Source organism: Ambystoma mexicanum, chromosome 10 (assembly GCF_040938575.1).
Source record: "Ambystoma mexicanum isolate Mex_15411 chromosome 10, UKY_AmexF1_1, whole genome shotgun sequence".
NCBI lineage: Eukaryota > Metazoa > Chordata > Amphibia > Caudata > Ambystomatidae > Ambystoma > Ambystoma mexicanum.
This window is the reverse complement of record NC_090932.1, coordinates 1,305,919,605-1,305,940,347: the sequence shown is the minus strand read 5'-3', so window position 1 is coordinate 1,305,940,347 and position 20,743 is coordinate 1,305,919,605. Positions and strand designations below refer to the sequence as shown.

General features: G+C 44.5%; 1 protein-coding gene across 1 annotated transcript in view; it reads left to right on the top strand.

Annotated features, from left to right (window-relative positions):
* Nucleotides 1-20,743, top strand: part of P2RX2 (purinergic receptor P2X 2) — a 380,622-nt gene that overhangs the window by 328,348 nt on the left and 31,531 nt on the right. The gene's annotated exons all lie outside the window — the stretch shown is intronic.

Genomic DNA, 20,743 nt, shown 5'->3' with positions numbered 1-20,743 from the left:
ATGTTGGAAGAACAAACTGGGACGGGCTACTATGGGGATGACGAGGACCAAGAGGAGGAGGAGGAGGAGGAGGACAACCCAGAACCCTACAGGCTAGATTCCCCGGTAGATAAAGAACCCCCGGTTACCAACTCCCCTGTCGATAACCAGCCTCTCTTGAATGAAGTGCTATCCAGAGCGGCAGAACACTTCCAAATTGACACCCAGGGTGCTCAGGAAGAGAGGGACTTTGCCGAGGAGTTAGTGGGAGAAAGGAGACCTGTTGCCCAGGCCATCCCTATCCTTAAGTCTATTCAAAGAAGGATAGACCCTTCCCTTGTTAATCCCTGTCTCACTAGGGTGGTAAACCCCAGAGTTGAGAAGCTTTTCAGGGCAGCCCAAACAGACCCACTGTACATAAGAGGGCATCTGAAACTGGACTCCCTGGTAGTGACAAACACCCGTAAGGGGGCGGGAACATCCTTGTCATCGTCGGAAGCTCCTCCCGACAAGGAGAGCAAGAAGATTTATGGCTTGGGCAGGAAAGTAGCCTCCACTTCCGCCTACCAGGCAAGGATTGCCAACTCCACCACCCTGCCGGCGAGTTACAACTGCTACCAGTGGGAAGAAGTCGCGGCACTCATAGATTCCACACCAGAACCCTTAAAAAGCCAATTGGCACGAGTTTCGGCGGAAGGAAGAGCCATGTCCGGTTGCATATTAAAAGCAACCTTTGATGCCGCGGATAACGCCAGCAGATTGATAGCAGAAGGTACTGTTATCAAAAGGCATGCTTGGTTGCGACAGTCTGGCTTCAAAGCCGAAACCCAGGCATCATTGATAGATAAACCGGTGGAGCCGGATCTATTGTTTGGAAAGGCGGTCGAGGACGCGCTGAAAAATGCCAAGGACGAGTATGAGACACTCAAATCCCTAGGCCAACTAACCAATAAACCCCCAAACCAGAGAGGGAATGGCAATTTTCGTCGCCCACGCGGACAAAATTCCCAGAGAGGGTCTAACTATTCCCAGGGGCAGGGTACACAATGGAACAACAACAGCCAACAGTCTGCCCAGGGTTATGGCATCGCTCTACCAAAAAGTAGGTCACAAAACATTAGTGATATCTATGTTCGGTCCGCGGACACACTTCCCTGTTCGCTCCGCGGACAGGGACCCGATTGGCTGGGCGATGCGCGTCGTATCCGCGGACATTGGACGTGTTCGCTGATTGGGTGGTTGAAAGCGTGTGGTGCGTCAGATGTTCTGGGCACGCCCGCCATCTTGTATTCGCGGACATCCGCGGACAGCGTGGTGAAACTTGGTGGAAAAATACTATTTAGTCAAGTGTTTTGGCGTGTAAGACTGTTTGGGGAGGGTGGGGGAGTAAGAGATGGGTTAAATGTTGTATTTATTTAGGTGGCAGGCGCCCCTGTTGTGTCCGTTCTGACCGCGGACAATATGGGTGTCCTGAAATGTTAGTAAATAAACCAAATGGGGGTGTCCTGAGGACACTACGCCTGTGCGTATGGTTCATAGGCAAGTTGAAACTGTTCTAAGAACACATCAAGTGTCCTGGGATGTTGGTCAATAAACAAAATGGGGGTGTCCTGTGGACGGTATGCCTTTCCGTATTGTCTGTAGACTAGTTGAAATTCTTCTAAGAACACATCAAGTGTCCTGGGATGTTCGTAAATAAACAAAATGGGGGTGTCCTGAGGACGCTGTCCGTATTGTTCGTGGGCAAGTTGAAATTGTTCTAAGAACTCACCAAGTGTCCTGGGATGTTCGTAAATAAACAAAATGGGGGTGTCCTGAGGACGCTATACCTGTCCTGATTGTCCGTAGGCAAGTTGAAACTGTTCTTAGAACACACACGGTGTCCTGAAATGTTCGTAAATAAACTAAATGGGGATGTCCTGAAGACGCTGTCCGTACTGTTCGTAGGCAAGATGAAATTGTTCTAAGAACACTCATATTGTTCGCGGACATTAAAAGTGCCCATATGGCATAGTTAAAATGTTTGATTCTATGGGTGTGGTCTATGGGTGTGATATGCTGCGGTGGTTGTGGCCAGGGCCTAGAGTCTTGGGTGCATGGCTGTATGGCGTGGTGGTTGTGGGCAGGGCCTATAGTCTTGAGTGCATGGTCAAGACCAAATTTATAATCGCCGAAGTTATAAGCCACTATGGGTGTGATTTGCTGCAGTGGTTGTACTTATTATAATATACTTTCTGCTTGGTTGGTAACTGGAGTACATATATTCCTTGTTAATTTCTGTGATAAAAGAAAAGATCATGTTAGTATTGGTAGTTTGTAACGACTCATAACTTTGAATAATCAACATTTTTTTTATTTTTGTTGACCCTCATATTTAGTAGATTACAAACCAGTGTACTGTGCAATTTGCTCAGTTTCTGTGTTTGTTGCTAAAATCATTGGATCTGTGGGAAAAAAAATCCATGTTGGATTAAAAAAAACCTTTTTTGTTATGCTACAGTCTATTTCTTTGTTTGTTTTCAGTGTTCACTTGTTTCTGGCTAATGTTCTATATGTTGGCTTGTTGCAGATTTTTGGAGCAGTTAGATCCTGTTGGCATATTCTAACTGTGTATTTTTTGTTATAATAAAGTGGTATTGAATTATCTGTTTGGGTATTGAAAATCTTGGGGCAGTTAGATACCAGTTGGTGTATTCTAACTGTCTATTTTTTGTTATAATGTAGTGGTATTGAATTATCTGTTTGGTTATTGAAAATCTTGGGGCAGTTAGATACCAGTTGGCATATTCTAACTGTTTATTTTTTTATATAATTTAGTTGTATTAATTTATCTGTTTAGTTGTTGTAGAATCTTGGGCCAGTTAGATACCTGTTGGCATATTCTGTCTATTTTATGTTATTATAAAGTGGTATTGATTTATCTGTTTGGATATTGTAAAATCTTTGGGCAGTTAGATACTTGTTGGCATATTCTAACAGTTTATAGTTTTTTAATTGAAGTTTTGTTAATGTTTAAGTACAGATTAGTTAATACATTTTGGTTTTAAGAAGATTTAATAAGCGTTTGTAAGATTTGCTGGTAATCTCTGCTTTAATAGTAATGGTACTATCATTACATTCGAACCATCCACATTTTTTTAATATATGCAGTATAGTGACCTGCATTGGTTGTGGCTCCTGTGTGGTAGATTATACCTATTGTTGTGAAGGTTTTCTTACCAAGTGATACTTGACCATGTGTGAATCCAGTCAGCTTGCAGTTGTTTTTGGTACCATCTGCATTGTAGCGTAGAAGCATTAGTATTACATATTTACTATGTGTTTGTATTAGTAAGGTGGAGCGATTATCCGAATTGCAGGTAGTACATAATCTACCATGGTTTGCATTTTGTACAAGTTGCTGAAATGCAACGGATTCACAATTGGGTATGGATACATACATAAAGCGCTCATTGGGGATTTTTTCCTGTGTCACATTGTTGCAGAGAGTGCATGTATGTTTCCACATGTATGAAATCTGGAAGATTTCATTTATAGCTATGTTTTTTTTCCAGTACTTGTAGTAGGTACAATTGAAATTCTTGTGCATCTTCCTGTGAGTTTATAGTGAATTTCACCATTCCGGCACAGTAGTCCAATTGTTGTCTTATTCCATGAACACTATATGTGTTGTCAGGATTGTTTGTTGCGTTTCTATGAAGTACTAACATTTGCAAACACAATTGGTCTGTACTGTGTAAGTAAATGTTGTCAATAATTGGTGGTAATTGAAATAGAATATTCATTGCTACATTTGCATAGCAACTTACACCAGTTATATTTGAAAATTTAAATGGACCAGATAAGTCTGTGTCCAAGTCATTTTTTCGGAATGTGTGTTGTTTCTTTGAAGAAGTACTTAAGTTACTTTGAGTAATAGGTTCTTCTTTGGTTGAGGTAATTGATGAAGTATTTGTTTCTTTTACTATCTTTGGAGGATTTGCAGTGACATCCTGTTGCATTTCTGTTTGATTTTGTTTTCTTTTACAACATTTTACTTTTTGTGGAACGGGATATGTTTTTAGATGGGGGTGTATTGTGAACAAAGTCTATTGTATTCTAAAATGCAAGGAATATCAGCGTTTACTTTACTTGCATCAAAGTTGATTAGAAATAGTCTGTCAAGTGTACGTAAGCGTGATAGTGCTACGTAGCTCATGCCTTCTTTAAAGACTGTGTTACCAATATCTATCAATGCTTTCTCTAGGGTAAGACCTTGTGATTTATGAATGGTGACTGCGTATGCAAGAGTTAGAGAAAATTGTTCTCTGCGTACATAAATGTCTTTGAAGAGAAGGAATCGAGCTGTTGAGCGTCCTATCCTTTTCACTTCTGAAAGTTTGTCAAAGAGAATATTGACAAACTGAATGTTGTTGTCACGTGGGTATGTTTGAAAGACAACAACTGTACCCAGTGCTCCATTAACTAGTCCTTGATCCATGTCAAGGTTACGTTTAAGCATTACTCTACAGTTTAAGGATCATTTTAATATTTTTTCCAACCCAGCTGTGTTGGAGATTGAATTTTCTTAACTATTTAGTCTTGTTGTGGCTTGCTCACACATGGGTAGTGACATACCATGTACGTCTAGTTTGTCTGTGGCGCTAATTTCAATAATTGGCTGCATTTCTTTTTTCAACATTGTTTCATTGAATTTGGAAAAAAAAGTAGGTCACAAAAAATTAGTGATATCTATGTTCGGTTCGCGGACACACTTCCCTGTTCGCTGCGCGGACAGGGTCCCGATTGGCTGGGTGATGCGCGTCGTGTCCGCGGACATTGGACGTGTTTGCTGATTGGGTGGTTGAGATTTCACGCACGCCCGCCATCTTGTATTCGCGGACATCCGCAGACAGTGCAGTGAAACTTGATGGAAAAATACTATTTAGTCAAGTGTTTTGGCGTGTAGGACTGTTTGGGGAGGGTGGGGGAGTAAGAGATGGGTTAAATGTTGTATTTATTTAGGTGGAGGCACCCCTGTTGTGTTAGTTCTGACCGCGGACAATACGGGTGGGGGCAGTGACAACAGCGGACAGTTTGTTGTTTGTCAATTGTTGAAGGAATTTGCTGATGATTTTGATTAAGAATGTTTTGCCAGAACCAGCTTCACCACTGACGTACAGTAGTATAGGTTTGTAATTTTGGCAGGTGCATTCTTTATTTTCATGCTGTACACCATGTGCAATTTCTTTTGTTACTTCTTGAAAAATGCTACGCTGCTCATTGTTTAATTTTGATTGTAGTATAGTTAAGTCTTCTTTATCTTCATACTGACACATGGTGTTTTCTACTTCTGTCATAGCTAATTCTGCCTCATTTGCTATTAGTGGCTGTCACAGTGGTTCTTGGCTTCCTGTTACAGAAGGTTGACTACTGTCAGGTGTGTCCTTATCTAGTTGGGCCTGGAGTTCTTCTTCGTGTTGCTGTTCATTGTGCAACATTGTTTTGTAGTGTGTAAAGTTTACATCGGTTATAGTGCTTTCATTTGCTTTGAAAGCATCTTCGTAGGAGTAGCTGGGGGTTCAGTATGTTCTATGTTATATGATATGATATGATATGATATGGTATTTGTAACGCGCCTATACACGAGTGTTTCAAGGCGCGACGAGGCAGGGAGGGGGGGAAACAAGGGGAAGACAGACAAACGATCCTACTAGGCCAGGTGTCATTCAGATCGCGCAAGTGCAGAGTATATATAAGTATATATATATATTATAAAGTAAGGGAATCCTAGTAAACATCTATCAAATTCACACTATGAATATGTATAATCAGTAAAATAAAATTTGATAAAGGGACGTTATGGTTAAGTTGTGCTACTAAAAACCTATGAAATTCAGTTAAAAAAAAGGTGTTAAACGGACGTTATGGTTCAAAGTAAAACCGAAAAACCCCTGGAATTCGCCAGTTATGGTAAGCTAAGCAACCATAACTCGCGCTACCACCGTGCACTGCTAAGACTAACACCCAGGACATCAAAGATGACATCACAAATGTCATTGATGACATCACTGATGACATCACATGGGCATTTACTTTTCGTGAAAAGTCTGTTCAAGGGATTCTTATTGTAATGTTGATAAACAAAACTGTCAAGGATCATTAGAATAAATGTCATGGGGTACGTAGTGCATTAAGCAATGCATTGATATAAATAGCATTCTATTAGGAAGTTCTTTCCAGTATACTTAGCTACTCATGTAGAACCGTAGGCATTGTGTGCAGCATACATGATGGAGGTGCAATATTAATAATCTTGCCATGTGGAATAGTGAAATGATAAAAGCTTTCTTGTTAGAGTTTAGCGTACTGTGACACATGTAATAAGTACCTAATAAAACCCACTTACTACATAATTGCATTATTTCAAACAAAACACAAACAGACAACACATACAAATATGAGCATATACAGGGAGAATGAAGTAAACAAAAAAACAGCAGTAGTACCAGACAATCTTCATAACCTAACTGATTATCTTCATGCACAGAAATGATTGCTCTACTTCAAAACTACTACTTCTCTATGTATAACTATCACATACTGTGAGTAGACCCTAAGGAAAGTAGTGTGAGTACAATGTATACAAGTATGAGCATATCCAGGGAAAGTACAGTAATAAAAAAACAGTAGAACTATAAAAAAAAACTGTTGATACCCTTACTGATCATCCTCATACATAGAAAGCATTGCTGTCTTCCAAGTCTGTGCTTTCCCCTATGTATATGTTTCATATGCTGTGAGTGAACCCCAAGTGAATTACTGTAAGAACTTATTTGAAGTATAAGTCTAAAAATGTAGTACTTTTTGAATTTTTAGTTCCTGACTGTTACTGGCCTACATATGTCAGTAAAGGAAAAAAGAGGGAGCCAGACATGTGATGTCATCAGTGATGTCCTCAATGACATTTGTGATGTCATCTTTGATGTCCTGGGTGTTAGTCTTAGCAGTGCACGGTGGTAGCGCGAGTTATGGTTGCTTAGCTTACCATAACTGGCGAATTTCAGGGGGTTTTCGGTTTTACTTTGAACCATAATGTCCGTTTAACAAAGTTTTGTTTACTGAATATATATATGTGTGGTTGGGAATGGAAATAGTAGTTTTGGGGGTGGGGCAAAAGTATGAAAAAAGGGGTGAAATGGTGGGAACCCTCCCCCCCCAAAACAAGGGGAGCAAATGTTGTTAAGATGTTTTTTGTTGGTTGAAAATTCATTAGTTGTTTAGTGATTAGTTAAAATCACATGCAACCATTGTTGTCAGTGGCCATCCTTGTTTAGTGTCTCTACGTAACTCCCATGCCTCAGATGTGTGCCTGCCTCTTTTAACTCTGGCCATAGGTGCTTCATATATTAATTAGACCCATCGTAGGAACCCCCCACCCATCCCAAACCCGCAGAGTGCTGCATGCATCCATGGCCAGGGCACTGAGTTAAAAGCCTTAATAGTGTTAAGAGAGACAACCGCATATTCCTCCTTGCAATGTCGGGTTCTTTCAATGACATGGTGAAGTCTCCTTAGGTTCAAAGTATTTCGATCTGGTAGAAACCCTGTCTGGTCTCAATGTATAAGCCATCAGAATTATTACATCTTGGTTCAACATAGATAAAGGTCATATGATTCACAAAGGTGTTCCTGCTTTCCAGACTTGACAACCGGGACAATGACAGATTCATGCATAATCATGCGTAAAGAGCCCTTCTCATACACCTCCTCAAACACTTTCAGCAATTTCAGGGCCAAGAGGTCACCCTATACTTTATAAAATTCTGATGGTAGCCCATCGCCCCCCAGTGTTTCCCAGTTTTCAAGAATCTAATAACAGCAGTAAGTTCTTCTTCCGTCAGGGGCACATCCAACAATTGCAACTGTTCTGATGACAGTTTAGGCACTTTGATCTGAGACATTGTAAGGTCACTCTCCCCCAGCTGTACTTCACTTGACTTCCCATATAACTGCTCATAGTATCTACTAAAATTCTATTAATTTGGCCCTCTGCCTTCCATACCTCACCACACTCATCTCTGATGAAATTAATCACATGCCTAGGGTTTTCTCTGTGGCATAGCCATACTAGTTATCTGCCAGTTGTATCTCCTTCGCCATGCATTATCCTCGTATAAACATTAAAATCGAACTTTCTCAGCCACACCCAAGCACCAACATATTTCTGCCTAAGAGCTGCCAGGTCACTTTGAGTCCAGTTTTTCCAAGGAGCCCTCCGTCGTCGCGATATTCAGCTCAATCTCACCCAATTTTTTCATCAAGGATCGTCTGATGCCGCCTGCTTTAGCCAGTATTTCCCCACTCACTGCCACTTTAAATACTTCCCACACTGTCCCCCATCTATCCACACTGCCTTAATTCTGGGAAAAAATATATAATCAATGCAGGTATACACCTTATGAAGGCTGGAGTAATACGAATATCCATGCAAATCCCTCTCCAAACATCCACCAGACACAGATTTGACAGTAGTGTATTGAGAGTCTTAGCCATTGCAGAATGTGTCATGTGTGTACTATCTGATCTGTCAGTCATAGGGTTTAGTGTACAATTGAGGTCACCCCCCCACATCCAAAATTAGTAACCCATAGTTGTGTTTCCTTAGAAGGCCACTTTAAATCACTTTACCCGGTTGTTGGCCCTGTGTGCCAAGTCATGTTCTCTACCTCATTTTGCTGCAAGAACGCCGACATTGGACCACATCATACAAGTCACTTGGTCCCTGTCCTATTATATGACACACAGGTGTCGGACAGTCATGCCGGCGATCAGTCTCCCACCTACAGTTTTGCTTCTACATGCTCTCCCTGCTCCTTGAATTCTGTCTGTTGTTTGGTGATAAGCCATTTGCTTGCATTTCCCCACTGCAACTTGTGATGTCTCACTTCTCTCTCTACATACATATGTATACATCTCTCTCGCTATCTCTCTCATTCAGATAGCTCAATCCATTGAGTTATGTGTGTGGCTTGCAAAATGCTTTACACTACTATGAGACCTTCCTAAAGTGCTGATTGTGAAGAAAAGGAGAAGCAGTGGGAGAGAAGCCGTGGGAATATGACAACTTCATGTCATGTTGGTACCTTGTACGGCTCTTTACGTCATTCAGTAGCAAGTCTGTTTGCAGCACAGCAATAGAAACCCTACTTTCTTTTTGCCTTCTGTCTGAGCAATATTCTAATGTCAAATACAGAGGAATGGTTAATTATACCGAGCCCTTCCTGTTAAGAAAGAATACAATTTTTTAAGGATCACATTGGAGATCATGTTCCTTAAAGTAGTAGTAGTAAATACTTTGTTTCGGAAACAATATCCATAATTGCATAAAATAACAAACACAGCTAAAAACAAACAATTCACTTTAGTTTATCAATAAAATCAGACATGATCATGATCAGACTAATAACTATATATAAAAACTTAATGTATATAGCTACCTTTGTTATTAAATATGAAGACTGTACATACATATGTGTGCGCCTAATATCGTATTTATTTATTTTATGTATTGTTTGCTTGTTAGATGCTTACATTTATTTATTTATTGTTTGCTTGATAGCTGCTTCTACAGCAAGTAAAATACAGTTTCAAAGCGCCTACAGGGCGAGGGGGTGGGGGGGACAAGAGAGTGAAATACATCATATAACACAATAATTAATAAGAGCAGTGGAAGAAAAAGGAGGAACAGACGAACCTACTATGACTTGTGAATATTCAGAACGTGTAAGTGCAGCAAAGAAAAGGGCAGAGGGAGTAAGTGCTGGGGGTTCCGGGCTCATGGGTGAGCCACAGATGAAGTGCTTGGTTGTTGAGTGCTACATGGCCAAAGGCCACGTTAGGAGTAAGTGTGATCCTCCACGGTGGAGGTTGTGTCAGGGCAAGTGCTGAGGGAAGACAGGAGCTGGGCCATTTGGGTATGGGAGGTCAGGGTCCCCAAGTATGCATAAGGACCCCAGACACCAATCACAGCAACTGTGGCATTAGCAGAGAAGAGAAAATGGAAGGAGGAGGTGAAGAGGAAGCTCTTGAGGAGCTTCTGGAATTTAAGAAAGTCCTGCTCAAGGTGCAAAGGGCAGGGGGAGGTTGTTCCATAGGAGGGAGCCAGCTAGGGAAAGTGATTGACCACCTACCCTCTGTTTAGCAAAATGCTTTATACACAAACAGTTGGTGCTAGAGGAATGAAGTGGCCTAGAGGGAGAGTATTTAGTAAGATAAAGTTGAAGATAGTGTGGTCCGAGAGCCCAGACTGCCTTGTGGATGATACAGAGGGATTTAAATTTAATCTGTGCAGCAACCAGGAGCCAATGAAGACTGTTTAGAACAGGAGAGATGCAGTCCCTGGGCCTAAGGCCAAGGATAAGTCTTGCTGCTCTATTCTGTATTAGCTGGAGAGGTCTCAGAGTGGAAGAATGTAGATTCAGGAGGAGGTTATTGCAATAATCAAGCCTAGAGGGCTCGGGTAACATTGAGCCTCTGGGCGAAGGTGAGAAAATTGAGAATTCCTTTGAGAAGGAAGAGCTGAAAGTGGGACTTCTTGGCAATGTCCTGAGTGTGAGGGAGGAAGGAGAGAGAGAGGAGTCGAAGATGGCTCCAAGATTTCTGGCTTCAGAAGAAGGAGCAGGGAGAGAGCCCAAGGAGGAAGGCTATAGTGAAGAGAAGAAGGAGGGAGCAGGGGTCCCGATGGGAAGGATCTCAGTTTTACAGGCGTTGAGGCAGAGATCGTTGGAGGTGCACCAGGACTGGATGGCAGATAGGCAGTCAGGGATGATGAAGGGTGCAAGAGGGTCACCAGGAAGTTTGAAAAAGAGCTGTGTGTTTTCTGCATAACACTGAAAGTTGGAGGAGAAGGATGAGATGAGACATGCAAGCAGAGCAAGGTAGATGTTAGAGAGCCAAGGGGAGAGGATAGAACCCTGGGTGACACCACAGGTGGAGAAAGAAGTAAGAGAGGAGAAGGTGCCCAAGATGCCTTGGGAAGAGCGGTCAGTAAGGAAGGATGTCAGCCAGTCCAGTGCCCATTCCGAGATACCAAGGGTATCGTGGAGCCTTTGTATGAGGATGGAATGGTTGACTGTGACAAAGGCAGAAGAGAGATCGAGAAGGATGAGGACAGCAGGGGAGTTGGAGTTCAGAGATGCAAGCAGTTCTTCACGGGTGCTCAGAAGAGATGTTTCCGTGCCTCTGGATGCTCGGAATCCAGATTGATGGTTGTGGTGACCATCAACAAGTTTAGTGTGCGAGTTGAGTTGGGGCAATGCCAACTTCTCCATCAGCTTCCCCAGGAAAGGGGTGATGAAAATAGGGTGGTAGTTGGCAGGGCAGGTAGGGTCTGCTGAGGGTTTTTTCAGGACTGGGCACACAAGGGAGTGCCTTAGGGAGGAGAGGAAGATCCACTGTCAAAGGAGTGATTGCAGAAATCAGCGAGTGCAGGGGAGGGGAGGGGAGGGGGATCCAATGTTATCCTTGATGGTTCTGGATGAGCATGGGAAAACCTGTTTAGAAGATACCTTCGTGGATTGAACAACTCTGGTAGCTTCTACAGGTCTCACAGGGGAGAAGGAGGAGAAGGAGAACAGAGGAGGGAGAGGGGCCAAGGGAGGCAAAGGGGTGAGGGATGGTTTGGGAGGGTGGCTAGCAAGGGTGTTCAGGATGTCCTGAGTTTTGATGGTGAAATGTGTGGCCAGTGTGTTGGAGAGGGCCTGGGAAGAAGAAGGAGAGGCGAAGACTGCCGAAGGGTTGGCTAGTTCAGCCGCATTGTTGGATGCACCAGAAGCCCGTGCATGTATGTGGACTTTTTTCCTGGTGCGGATGGAGAGTCTGTATTGCCTTTGGAGCACCCGGCAGGCCAATTTGTCTGAGAGTGAGCCTGAAGTTTCCCACTTCTGTTCCACCGCCCTGCACTTTTGTTTCAGGGCAGCAAGTTCAGAGTCGTACCAGATGTTACTCTTAGAAGCAGGTTTCAGGTGGATCCTCATGCCTGGGGCAAGAATGTCAAGAGTATTGGCGATGGAAAGGTGGATGTTGCTGAGACTAGAGTCAGAGGTAGTATCAGAGGAAGGGGTTTGACGGGGAATGAAGTTGGAAGCAAAGGCATCTGACACTCGTTTCATTCGGCAGATGTTAGTGAATGAGGTTGGCAGGGCTTTCTGGGGAGCGGTCAGAGGGCCAAGGGGAGCCAGGTGGGAGGAGAGGAGAGAATGGTCTGACCAGGAGAGAGGGGTGACTAGTGGAGGGGAGGGAGAGAGGGCAGAGTGTATGAGGGCATCCAGAGTGTGTCCAGCTGAGTAGTCTAGCCCAGAAGGGAGAATGGAGAAGGAAAGAGAGGTGCAGAGGTCAGTGAAGAGAGTGGATGCAGAGCCTGGGGAGTCCAGTTGGATGTTGAAATCACCCAGGAGGAGGAGGTTGGAGGTGGATGAAAGTAAGAAAGAGCAAAAATCAGCTCATTCAGAGAGTATTAGGGTGGTGGTGCCTGGAGGCTAGTAAATGGTAGCAATGGTCAGGGTGGAAATAGGAGAGATGACCAACTTGCAAACCAGGCTTTCAAAGGAAGGGTATTGCTGGTTAGGTAAGATGGAAGCAGTAACCAACTCAGGGAAGATTAAGGCAAGCCTCTACCCCGCTAGTTCTGTGAGATTGAGGCTTGGAGATGATTTTGAAGCCATCAGGGAGGAGGGAGTCAAAAGCAGTGACTGAGCTGTCATTGAACCATGTCTTAGTAAGAGCGAGAATGTCAAGGTCAATGTCTTCAAGAAGGAGGCCAATGTCAGCAGAGTGTTTGTTGACTGAGCGGGTGTTAAGAGTCGCCAGATGGAGGAGGTCTCTGCCTTTGAACATTTTCTGAGGTGGTGTACAGGGGCGGGGTACACCAGTCAGAGGAGGGAGAGGGAGAGTAGTAGTGGGAGATGCAGGAGAAGGAAGGAAGTTAATGGGAGAAGGCAGAATCCAGCAGTGAAAGAGGAGGAGTTTGGGGTGAGGACCCTGAGCCAGGATAGTGCATGTGTGATAGACATTAACGTAGCAACGTGAACATGAGAAGCCTGCCAAGAGAACTTCCCATTGTGTGCCACCATTAATGGTAGAGGATGTGGAAGGAGAGAGAGTGGAGATGAGATGGGGGTCCATAGCTCTGGACAGGGGACAGAGAAGAGGATATCAGTGAAAACCTCTCTGAGGAAGCGCTGATGTAGGTGTCTGCGATGCGAAGTCCAGGGTTTGCACTCAAGAAGTCTTTTTTTCTACTAGACTTTGTGAGAGAGATGGGGTAGGTGATAGTGTAGCAGTTACAGAAAATAGGAGAGATGGAGAGATCCATGGGGGCAGCAGTGCATAGTTGAGGAATGCAGGAAGAGTGCCTGCACCGCCCAGTTGTAGCTAAACTCACCAGGTGGCCTAGTAGAAGTAGTCACAATGGCATAAATGCAATCCAGAAAGGAATAGAGTATCACGAGACAAGAGGTGCACAGATGGTACAGTTACACACAGCCTAAAATCGAAATGTTTGTGAAAAGGTGCAGATGCAATGCAATAAGATGGTACAGCTACACATAGCCTAAACAAGAATTTTGGACAAAAGCTTACACAAAGCCTAAAATTGATTTTTTGTAAAAAGGCACAGATGCAATGCAAGAGAGGTGCACAGATGGTACAGCTACACACAGCTTAAAAATGAATTTTGGTCAAAATGCATAGATACAATGCAAGAGAGGTACACAGATGGTACACACAGCCTAAAATCAGGAAGTTTGTAAAAAGGCACAGATGAAATGCAAGGGAGGTGCACAGACAATACCGCTTCACACAGCCTAAATAGAGGGATGGTTTTGGCGTTGCCATTAGGTTTGCTTGTGCTGGCGCCCATGTGCCAATCTTTACACTTCGTGGCTGCTGGTTTTTCTCAGTGTCGTCACCTGCAATCCATTATTCACTTCCCCTGCAAGCCGGCCATGCCTTCCATCCTGGCATCTGCAGCGAGTTTGTATTTCGCCTCAACCCTCCTTTGTATGTCACAGCATTGGGCTTACCATGTGGCGCGGGGACCACCAACTCGGAGAAGCGATCTGCTTCACTCTAGCGGGCACTGCTAACTGGGCTTCTGCCTCGACTGCGTCCATCCACCTATGGGGCCTGCACCGGTGTGTGGTGTCTTTGCTGGCTTTCCCCCTATCAGACTTTGTCGCCTCTTTTCTTCCCGCTACTACCAGGGTTTGGGGCAACCTCGTTCGACATGGGCCCCACCATTTTTATCTGCATGCATTTGCTTGGTGCAGATCTGGCTGTTCCTTTCACAGTCAAGCTCTTTCCCACAGGAAAACAGGGAGTGGACATGGGGTTGTGAAACAATTAAACAAGTAAATAGATAAAGAAATATTAAATACAGTGGGACAGGGGAAGACAAACCTACTATACCTTGTGAGGATTCAGAACGTGCACGTGCAGAAGTGAGGGGGAATGGGATAGGTGCTGTGGTGCTCATGGGTGAGCAACAGGTGGAGTGCAATGATAGCTAAGGGCTAGCCTCCACGGAGTAGGGTGAGTCGAGGCAAGTGCTGAGGAAAGACAGACGCTGGGGGCAGTTTGGTGTGGGCGGTTAGGGCCCCGAGGATGCCTAAGGGCCCTGCACACCAACAAGCAACTGTGAGATTAGCAGAGGAGAGTGGGGGTGGGGGTAAAGAGGAAAGTCTTGAGGAGCTTCCGTAATTTAAGAAAGTCCTGCTCAAGACGAAGAGGGAGGGGCAGGCTGTTCCAAAGAAGGGAGGCAGCTGAGGAAAGCGATCAGCCTCCTGTCCCCTGTTTAGTGAAATGCTTTACACACAAAAGGTTGGTGCCAGAGGAGCGCAGGGTCTAGCAGAGGAATATTTAGTAAGAGAGAGTTGCAAATTGTTTGGTCCCTGGCCCCAGGAAGTCTTAGGGCCTCATTACACGGTAGGCGGTAAGGGTTTACCGGTACCGGTAAGGGCACCGGTACCGGTAAACCCTTACCGCCTTACTACGAGGTCCCTTTGCGGGTCCTCCCTTAACGCCTGGTTTTTCCAGGCGTTAAGGACGGGACCCGCAAAGGGACCTCAGAGCTAATTACGGTACCGCAATTTGCGGTACCGTAATTAGCACCTTCCCCATTCCCATTATGCCCTATGGGGCAAAAATGGGAATGGGGAAGGGTAAATGGGGATTGGGGAATTACCGCCCCCGCTCACCTTGGAGTAGGGCGGTAATTCCGCCATCCACCAAGGCGGACTCGGTACGGTACCGGCGGCAACCATGGCGCTAATAGCGCCATGGTTACCGCCTACCGTGTAATGAGGCCCTTAGACTTTCACAGAGGGATATGAATTTAATCCGTGAAGCAACCAGGACCAGTGAACACTTTTTAAGGCAGGAGAGATGCAGTCCCTGGGTTTGAGGCCAAGGATGAGTCTTTCTGCCCTATTCTGGATTATCTGGAGTGGTTGCAGAGTGGAAGAAGGAAGATTCAGAAGGAGGCTATTGCAATAGTCAAGCCTGGAGAGAACCAGGGCCCTGGTAACATTGAGTTTCTGGGGGAAGGGGAGAAAAGGTAGAATTCCTTTGAGAAGGAAGATCTGAAAGAGGGACTTCTTGGCAATACCCTAAGTGTGAAGGAGGAAAGAGAGAGAGGAGTCGAAGATGACTCAAAGGTTTCTGGCTTCAGAAGAGGGGACAGGGGGAAAGCCCATGGAGGAAGGCCAGTGTGAAGAGAAGACATTGGGGACAGTGGTCCGAATGGGAAGGATCTCCGTTTAGCTGGCACTGAGGCAGAGATCATTGGAAGTGCACCAGGCCTGGATAGCAGAAAGGCAGTCAGGGATGATGGAAGGTGCACGAGGAACAACAGGAAGTTTGAAGAAGAGTTGTATGTCGTCAGCATAACACTGGAAGTTGGGGGAGAAGGAGGAGATGAGGAGTGCCAAATGAGAAAGGTAGATGTTAAAGAGCCAAGGTTAGAGGATAGAGCCCTGGGAGACACCACACATAGAGAAGGAAGTAGGAGAGAAAAAGGTACCCAGGATGACCTGAGAGGGGCAGTCAGTAAGGAAGGAGCTCAGCCAGTCCAGTGCCCACTCCGAGATACCAAGGGTGTCATGGAGGCTTTGTGTGAGGATGGAGTGGTGGACCGTGTCAAATGCAGAGGAGAGATCAAGAAGGATGAAGACAGCTGGGGAGTTGGAATCCAGGGATACAAGCAGTTCTTCAGGGGTATTTAGAAGAGCAGTTTCCGTGTCTCTGGATGCTCGGAATCCAGATTGATGGTAGTGGAGACCAACAAGTTCAGTGTGAGCATTGAGTTGGGACAGGGCCAACTTCTCCAGCAGTTTCCCCAGGAAGGGGGTGAAGGGGATAGGGCGGTAATTGGCTGGACAGGTAGGGTCTGCTGATGGTTTTTTTAAGGAGGGACGCACAAGGGAGTGCTTGAGGGAGTTGGGGAAAGAACCAGTAGCAAATGAGTAATTGCAGAGATCAGCGAGTGTGGGGGTCAGTGTTGTCCTTGATGGTTCTGGCTGAGCAAGGAGCATCCTGTTTGGGAGAGACCTTCATGGAGCAGACAACTCTGGTGACTTCATCAGGTGAGACAAGGGGCGAAGGAGGAGAAGGAGGCAGGAGGAGGCAAAGTGGCCACAGGAGGCAGGGGGGTGAGGGATGGGTCAGGAGAGTGTGTAAAAAGACTGTTCAGAATATCCTGAGTTTTGGTGGTGAAGTGAGTGGCGAGTGCATTGCAGAGAGCCTCAGAAGGGTTAGGGGAGGAGGATACTGAGGATATTCTAAATTAGTATAGCAAAATCTTGTCCCTAGTATTTGACACAATGGTTGTATTTTTGAACACCCAAAAAACATGAAACATCATATATGAGTGTATCAGAGCATGCAATAGAGGTGAATTAAGCTCAAGGTGGAGGCCCATCAATCCCAACCTGTATACACAAGCATAGTACATGGCCATCAAAAACTCTCCTTTATGTAAACTTCACTATTAAGAAGGCCTCATATGTGTTCACAATTCTAATCGACAGTATTTATTCAGATAACAAACTAAATGAAACCACTGGATTACAAGTTGTGGTTTTGAGGCGTAAATCCCCATTGTGTGGAGTCCTGGACCCCATTGGGGATGTGTGCCCGTGTTACCTCTGGTAGAATTACCCGATGGTAACACCTCCACTTTACCTCCAAAAATCACCGGTATTACCATCTGGTAATTCCACCGGAGGCAATACAGGCAAACTTGTAGTTTGGTGGTGCGGGAAAAATTGAGGTAAACGGAATTACCTCCACTTTTTTCTCACACCGCCAAACTCGCAATGAGCCCCATAGTCTCACAAGCAGCATTCTATCCTGGCTAAACGGAAAAAGGTTGAGTATGCAATGATTAATACATTATTTGGCCATCTCGGGTATTCCACGATTGTGTGCTTCTAAAAATCCCTCATCCATCTGTCATGCACTCTTTTGGAAATAATACTTTTTTTAAGGCTAGGTGCTGAATGCCTACCGATTCCTTCAGACAGTGCAAACCAGTCTTCTCTATCAATATCTATCATCCTTTTTATCAGATTTTGAAACCAACAGATATGCTGCACAATGTTCTTTAAATGTTAACGTGTTAATTGCACGGATGGTAGCTGGACTGTATCTTTGGGGCGGGCCCAAGTCTGATTTGCATATGGTCTCTCTCTTTCTGTAACGGGGTTGATGATCAATTCAAACCTTCCAGGCATTAACCTCCAGTTTTGCCTAGGTACTCTCACTTAAACATTATGATTGGGTAAAAGCTCCTAGACCAATGGCCAATCAAATTAATGCATTTCATCAGTGCTGTGGTCCAGTGACATAAGGCAGCATGATGGGGGACCACCTGTAAAATGAAACCTTTTTACTGCTAACCTAATTATGGAAGGTAAAACTCTTAGTTTTAGTAATATTGGTAATCCCAACAGAAAAATAATATAGACTTACAGACTGTGGGAGCGGTCATTATCACAGGATTATGACCTTGCAATCAAGTTATGGTGAGGCCGAGGGTAATAATGTGGGAAAGGGTCATCATCCCAAGCGATAATGACCCCTCTCAAGGTCTATAAGGCTATCAGAATATGGTGGTAGTAGCTACATGTTTTTGAGATTTCGTGCTGCAGTAAAAAAAATATTTGCTTTAAGCATGAGTAAACTAAATAGACAAAACTGAGTTAGTAAATTAAATGTGGTTTTGTTTTGTAGTATTTAAATAACATGATTATCTTCAACTTGGTTGAACTGGAACAGGTTTAACATGAGCATGCATGAGGTGCCATGTAAAAGTAAATGGTTTATCTACAAGAAAGTGAAAGCATAATCCAAAATTGGAATCTTTCTCTTTTGTGTGTTAATTAACATGTTCTAGCAAAAAAAGGTCCTCCTGGAGAGGAAGTGTCTTGTTGAAACAAAAGCTTGCTTGGAAACTGAATTGCTGTTTTCTTGTGTACTTCTGAAAAAGAATGTCCAGAATGAAGTCAATACTAGTAGTTATTGACTGCACTTTAAACCAACTGATTGGCTGAGAGGAGGTCGTTAACGATTTCCATGTGCTAATATTCATTAATGTTAGAAGTGGAGGGAAATGTGTTATGCAAGTCAATAACTTGGTAGCCTTTAAATTCAATGTTTTGGGATTTAAGGTACATTTTTAGAAACAAGTTCATGTTAAATGCCATTGGCTGCGAAACATGCATTTAAAGGGGAAAGGACTGAAGGGCAACTTTATAGGGACGCTTGTGCATGCTCTACTTTATCCCACTGCAGCAGAATTGTGAAATGCCCATTGTGCAAAGCATGGGTGTAATTATAGAGGGGGGACATGGGTGTTTGAACCCTCCAACTTTTGCGGCATGCCATTTTGTCCCCCGCCCCTTATTTTGTGGTGGCAGGGCAGGGCAGTGCCGGGCTGGGGGGGCACCCAGCCAGGCCTGCGCTGTCCCATTACATTAGTGAAGCGGGTCGGGTGCTGTGCAGCATGCCGGCATGTACGGGCCCCGTGCAGCTCAGTAGCTCACCCTGAATGGGCTGACTGAAAGTAAGCAGCAACTGCAGGTTGCTGTACTGGGTGGAGCGGTGTGCGGGGCCAGCTGTTAGGTAGGCTGACATCCTGGCTGCAGTAGAAGAGGGATGCTTTTTGGCTTCGCTGTGTGACAGACAGGAACTAGGAAGCTGCTCAGTCAGCTTACTGGTTTCTGTCTGGAGCACGCGCGAAGCTGTGAGACAGCACTAGGTTAACTCGAGCGAGTCACAGGCCAAAAAGTTGGAGAACCGCCCGGCAGTACTACAAAAAAGTGTTTATATTTTTTTATTGTGTGTTTTAAAGTGTTTCTGTATTTGTATGCAGGTCACGTGTGCAACTAGGCACTCATTTCGGATGGAGATAACCCTTCAAATTATCAGAAGTGCATCTAACCTCTGCATATTCTAATGAGACTATTCTAGTGCAACTTAAATATTAAAAGCTGTTAACTCTCTCTCTGTCTGAAACACACACTTAAGAACGGCTGTGAGAATGAGTTGTCTCCTTTCCCCCGTGCTCTGCTAATCACTCCCCTGACATGCAAGTACTAACCCCCATCATGATTTCAATTGCCTAAAAATGCATGCATACAAGTGTAGGTGCTAACAATGAAACGCTTTAAATTAATTGCGGGGCCATTGTCAAAAGTGCAGCCCCAAGCACTGATTATTGTCTGTGTCAGTGCCAGATCCTGTCCTGCCACGACACTGTAGTTCAGACAGGTCTAGTCAACATAGCCCAAAATTGCAGGGGGGAAGCCAAAAGCCCAGTCTGCTCAATGGCTGGTCCGCCACTGTTTGTATGTGTTATTGTGTTGTGTGCACACATCGCGAGTTGCGCAGTATCCCCGCAGTAAATCCGTCGGGATACCGCCGAACGCAATTAGCGTTACTGCAACTTGGTCCGGCACTATTAGCACCAGATCACAAGTTGCGGTGACAGTGTAAATCCCCATTTATTTTGAGTCCATAGGATTCAATGGGGAATTTTCGGTACAATTACCATTGTGCTTATTGCGCTGCGGTAATTGTTCTGAAAATGGGCAGAAAGTCGGAGCTCAGAGCTGGAGGTGAAAGCTCTGAGTCTCCCCAAAACTCGGGATTGGACAGAGTGATAATGCAGCAATAATAGCTTTACTGCCACATTTTTACCACTCCACCCAACTCCTGATGAGGCCCAGTGCATATCAATGGAGGTGTGTGAGTGTGTGCAAGCATATGTGTGTTGATTGTTATGTCTGTGAATGTATGATAAATGATGCATTATTTGTTTGTACATTGCAGGTGGAATGAATGTTATGTTGTGTGACTGGGTAAATAGCAGACCCAGCTGAAGATATCTGGGGGAACATTTCAACATGATGGTTGGGTTCCCCCTGATTAGAGCGAAAACAGTGTTAGGCACCCGTGGGGTGCCTACATTACAATGGTGACAAAGATAAGATTAATAGCCACCGATTATCACAAGATGGCCAGCCAGCAGGGAGCTTAAACACGAAATGCCCACTGAAGAGCACTAAACCTTTCTTTGTCAGTAAGTGGCTGATGCAGAGGAACCAGTGTTAGAAGGCAATGAGGTGATAACACTTATGTATATCGCTGTGGGAAGAGAAAACACAACTTGTAATGCAAGCACTGCAAAGCACACATTTTAAGCACCAGAACAAAAATAGAAAAA